The sequence below is a fragment of the Crinia signifera genome, chromosome 1 (genome assembly GCF_055691185.1).
Source record: "Crinia signifera chromosome 1, ASM5569118v1, whole genome shotgun sequence".
Taxonomy (NCBI): Eukaryota; Metazoa; Chordata; class Amphibia; order Anura; family Myobatrachidae; genus Crinia; species Crinia signifera.
The window spans coordinates 78,381,309-78,387,057 of NC_139217.1; the positions used below are offsets into that span (position 1 = coordinate 78,381,309).

The following is a 5,749-nucleotide window of genomic DNA, read 5'->3' on the forward strand; positions in this document are numbered from 1 at the left end:
GATGCGATGTACACTCCCGCAGGCATTGCATCGCACAGTACAAAAGTATGTGCTGCACATGGCAATGTGAAAGGGCGCAAAATTTATGGTTTGCAGGAGGGCGCCAAACACCCTTGCCCCGGCCCTGGATCAGGAAATCAAGTGAAAAAGAGGGAGAGAAAAAAAAAGATAACGGTCATGCATAACTCCCACAGCGTGTTGGCTTCTGCTGTTATGGTGAGCTACAGCACCGGCTATTCCCTGTTAGTTCCCCAGACAGGTACTAGGTCGGCCCATCACTGTTTAGCTTCTGGGTTCGGATGGTACCAGGCGGATTCAGTGAGGTATGACTGTAGAGTAATAATGAGAGAGCACCGCTGATCCGAAGTGAGCTGAAGCGTGCTTCTGCTGTTGGCTACACCACCTGGAGTCCTTCCCTGTTACCATGTGGGCATTGCAGGGAGGTAGATTGTGGTGATGCCAATGAGAGAGTCACTTAAAATTGAGACTTTAAGATGGGATAGTAAAGAGAGGGTTGGATGTGTAGTCTGGACCCCGCTTCTGCTGTCCCCAATCTTACAAGGTATAGGATTGCGGATGAGAAAGAGGGGGCAAGGCAGTCCTCCCTTGAATGAGGAGAAGAGATAGAGTTAAGGCGAGTTGCCTGAATTGAAAAAAGTAATGGTACTTATGTAATATCTGGGCTCCCGTTTTTCTTATGAGACCGCGTCCCCTCGCGGGGCTCGCTGCACTCGCCACGCTTCGGCTCCATGCGTAGTTGGATAGTAGGGGTATGAAAAAATGGGGTGCATTTAACATGGGAGCCCAGATAATACATAAGTACCAAAGTAATAGTTACAGAATAACTGGAGAACATTGGGAAATGTAAATGTACCCTCAGTCCAATCGCTGGCTAGTGTTCTGGGTGTCAGGTTTTAGTTGACCTGATCGCCCAGTTCACCCCGGGGTTTGTTTAGACACTGTTATTGAACAGGATGTAGGCGGTTCGATTACTCAATATCCCAGAGGTCTGAGATTAGGTTCATATGAGGGAGGTTCTGTTTCAGGGTAATTGTCACCTTGAGACATTCTCCACACAAAATTTATATTAGCGAGAGGTAATGGAATCTCCTAAGTTGTACACTAATGGTAACACATCGGCGTATTGTTCACTGTGAAGAGACCATGTTAACACTTTGTTGTGAATGTAGGTAACGGTCGGCGCCGTGGTCTCCAAATATGAACATTCAGGTATCAGGTATTTCCAGCTGGTATCATGTACACACAGCTAATCAACTACACTGTTAAAGTTTCAATGGGTATAGCGCGAATACGGCAAAGTGAACTGGGGTAAGGTGTAGAATCACCTATGGTTTTAGTATATAAACGAGTGATATAGTACACATAAAGGCAATGCAGTGTGTGGAATCACAATGAGTACGTTACTGTCCTCTCACAACAGTATTTGCATATATCCAGTGTGCACACAAGGACAATCCAATGTATGGGATCACGCTGAGTGAGTTACTGTCCTCTCACAACAGTGTTTAACTACACCCAGTCTAAGTGTGGTACACACACAGGAAACAATATTTGATTTAAGATATCATATAAGAAAAGGTATCCTGCTGTCTGGATTGATTAGGGCTATATCAAAGCAAACAAAACATTTAGCAGACCTTTCACAGCACCACTAGGTGTACTTATACAGATACGGTATGTGCCCACTATTATGTGTGGGGAAATACTGTTTAGCAGGTAATACTGCCTTCAGTGGGGATGCTGGCAGGCTTCAGCCTTTTTTGCTTTATTGCCGTAGTGCGGGAGAGGGCCTGACCCCTGAGCGGCGTGTCAACGGGTGATCCCATCTTCTATGAAGAGATAGGTTGGCGGGTGATACCGCCTTCCGTGCGGGTGCTGGCAGGCTTCAGCCTGCTTTACCTTACTGCCGATGAAAGGGTGCCAGATTCCGGACGCCGGATTGGCGTGTCAGGGGTGAAGCGATGGAGAGGGTGTCCTCGGGGAGGTGTGTCCTGCGCGTCACGTGTTTCGCTTAGACGCTTGGTCACTTGACGCGTGGGAATATAGATTGTAAGCTCCACTGGGGCAGGGACTGATGTGAATGGTCAAATATTCTCTGTAAAGCGCTGCATAATATGTGTGCACTATATAAGAAACTGTTAATAAATAAATAAATAATAAGAACTTCAAGAATTCCCAACTGACCAGTTCTGAAAAATAACAGGCAATGTCATCTTTAGGAGAAGAGTATGGACTACATTTTTACCAATGACCAAGCATATGCTGCAGGCAAGCCGGGTCTGAACCGGGCAGCAAAAATATATTGTAAAACCAGGGCCGGCTCTACTATTACGCAACTGCCTGGCGTAAGGAATCTGAAGGGGTGCCACCAAGTATGCCTATCATAAAATGAAGGATGTCTATAAGGAAAACATCCTTCTTATGCCTAATACAGGTGGCGATGTTGAACTTCTAACACACTTTTACTTGAGGGGCTGTAAAGTGAGTACGTGGTAGTATAGGGTGGGGTCAGAAGATTAAAGTTTTGGCTATGGTGCCGAGAAGCTTTACACCAGCCCTACTTTCCTGGGATGGCCTCTTATCGCAGCCACTGTCCTGTCACAGGAGCACTGATAAGCTGTAAATAAAAATTATTTATAATTTTCACAAAATACAATAATAAGAAATTATACCCAGGGAATACTTCTGTGCATAGCGCCGTAGTAATATAACTAATCTTTTCTCAAAATTTTTAAATAAGGCATTAGTTACCAATTTTAGTACAAATTTTAGCACACACACACAAAAAAATACTGTAAAACATTTTATTTTTTTAGGTTTATTTTTTCAACATATCATATCATGTCAGGTGACCATGTTCTTTTTTTTTTAGGAACTTTGCTATTTTTTTTTTTTATTGTACATTGTACGGTATGATATGTGTAAGGTTACTCATCCACAGCTTAAGCATAGCACTCCTGCTTCTAAATGGTAACTTTACAGAAAAGTCTGATGATTTCCTATCTTAGAATTGATTTTGTTGCTGATGGCACCTGCATCTCTGTATTGACCACTTATATATAAACACCTCAATTTAGCTCAATTATTGTGCTTTCTGGATTTTGAGATCTTATACTATATTTCACCTGTCTTCTTTTTATGTATTTGACCTGTCTTTATCTTATACATAAGACAATAATGTGTCTTATAAATTATTTTTTTATTTTTTTTGCCAATATCCTGATAAGACTTTTTGGGGGATATTTACTAAGATGTGTTTTCTACTTCACATGTTATGTTGCTATTGGCAACCAATCAGAATATTTTTCTTATTTATTTAGCACCCTCTAGAACAGGGATGGGGAACCTTCGGCCCTCCAGCTGTTGCTGAACTATATATCCCAGCTTGCCCTTCAACAGTTTTAGCATGGCCAAATAGCAAAACTGTAGCAAGGCATGCTGGGATGTGTAGTTTAACAACAGCTGGAGGGCCGAAAGTTCCCCATCCCTGCTCTAGAACATAGTAGACAAGGTCGGATTGATTAGCAAATGGGTTTTTCTGGAACTAAATACTGCGCTGTGGAGCAGCCTGACGTGTACGGCAAGTGTGTCACCAAACACACTTCACATAGAACCACAACAAACAAGATACCGACAGTTCTTTCAGGCGCTCCTTCTTTGTATCCCCTCCTTCACATGTATTTCAAAGGGTTACTCATGGAACATGTAAGGAAAAGACAGGAATATAGTGTAAAACCTTAAAATATAAAATGGATATATCCCAAAGGTATGTTTAAATGGGAACCGTACCCTATTAAATTGTCCACCAAACTAGTAGACAATATGCGTATGTGGTTAGTAGGTAGGAAACCAGGTCTTCAAATGTGGTCCTCCTTATTCCTCCATATTTCTCCCGTAAGTAGAGAATATATAAAGAGATATCTCCATATGGTGAAATACCGTTTTAATGAAGACACAACAATTTAAAACATTCAACATGAAAAATGGGATAAATGTCTTGGACTCTCACCAGAATGAGATGTCTACTTAAGAAAATAAGCAGACTCAAACAGCATAAGATGGTATTACTGCAGGCGTCCCTGGATGCTGCTGGATCTCCCGGTCCTGGTGGTCTGTCCAAAGTGCATGAATCCCCTCCGCCAACGCGTTTCAGACTGATTCTGTCCTTTATCAAGGCTTGGAGACATGTTGTCCTGCTAGGGTATTTATACCCAAACATAACACTTACAAAAAATGGCCTAATTCCAGACATAGACTACTAACCACTAGTTCAATCCTATATGTTCACATGAAGACATCCTAAAAATCCAAACCAGTTCTTGTGATAGCCGGCATTAAGTTCATGCTGCGATCAGCTGTAACATCACCGGGTATCATGCCGCTCCGGAACTTCCGTGCGTTCCACCGTCAGCGGAAGCCGGAAGTCACTGTGTTCCACCGCCAGGATGTGTAGTTATGCGGTGCATCATCTGAGTGCGTATTTCCGGTCTCGCGATGACTTAGGGCTCCGGGCTTCCTATAACGCTGTGCGTGTCATTTTAATCAGAAGTCCCGGAAGTATATGCGTTCCACCGCCATTTTCTTATTACCATGGTAGCGTTTACACGCCATGTCCGTTTACCACTACCTACCTACTACCTACTAACCACATACGCATATTGTCTACTAGTTTGGTGGACAATTTAATAGGGTACGGTTCCCATTTAAACATACCTTTGGGATATATCCATTTTATATTTTAAGGTTTTACACTATATTCCTGTCTTTTCCTTACATGTTCCATGAGTAACCCTTTGAAATACATGTGAAGGAGGGGATACAAAGAAGGAGCGCCTAAAAGAACTGTCGGTATCTTGTTTGTTAAGGTCTGATTGATTGCCCATCGCAACATCACATGGGAAGCAGAATACACATCTTAGTAAATTTCCCGCCTTGAGTGGTTAGGAAACTTTAACCCTTTAAGTGGCAAGTGAATTTGTCAAAATGGTGTGAAAATTGCCATTTTTTATACATCATAATGACCTGTATTGTTTACCTTATCTAGGATATATAATGTGAAATTTAATAGCATGAGAGATTCAGAAAGTGAGAGATTTGGAAAGAAATCTCCAGTTTTTTTAAAGCGGCAATAATTTACACTGCAAGACCAGTTTGATTTTGAAGTGTAAATGATTGCTGCTTTTAAAAAACTGGAGATTTCTTACCAAATCTCTCACTTTCTGATTCTCACATCCTATTCAATTTCACCCATAATCTTTTTTATGGATATAAACTGTGAACTTTCTGAGTCCAAAACCTTTTGTAATGTTTTATTTTAAAAAAACTGAATGCACTTGGATAAGAACCTCAAAGAACCTACATTTGTGCTACTGTCATTTCCAGAAGTACAAAGGATACATGTTCAAGCCCATGTAATGTTTTTTAATGCCCATTTGCAATTGTTCCGCATGTTCTGTCTAAGTAGTCCTATCCACTGTAATCATAATCATTGAAGCTTTTGGTTTAAAGTAGTATATTAACTTCAAATCCTTTTTAAGTAAAGCATAATAATAAATAACAATGATAAAAACAATCTTATTATACGTGTGTCATATAAATAACAACAGAAAATATCTGGTTTGAACATTTCTAGTAATTGGAAAATAATGATTTCATTCCATCCTGTGAATGCTCCATCTAAAAACTGCAGATGCTTTTATCAATATTAGGCATTCAAAGCAGAAGTACA

General features: G+C 41.0%; 1 pseudogene; it reads right to left on the minus strand.

Annotated features, from left to right (window-relative positions):
* Window positions 1-218: 218 nt before the first annotated feature.
* Window positions 219-337, minus strand: LOC146039403 (5S ribosomal RNA; annotated as a pseudogene).
* Window positions 338-5,749: the final 5,412 nt, after the last annotated feature.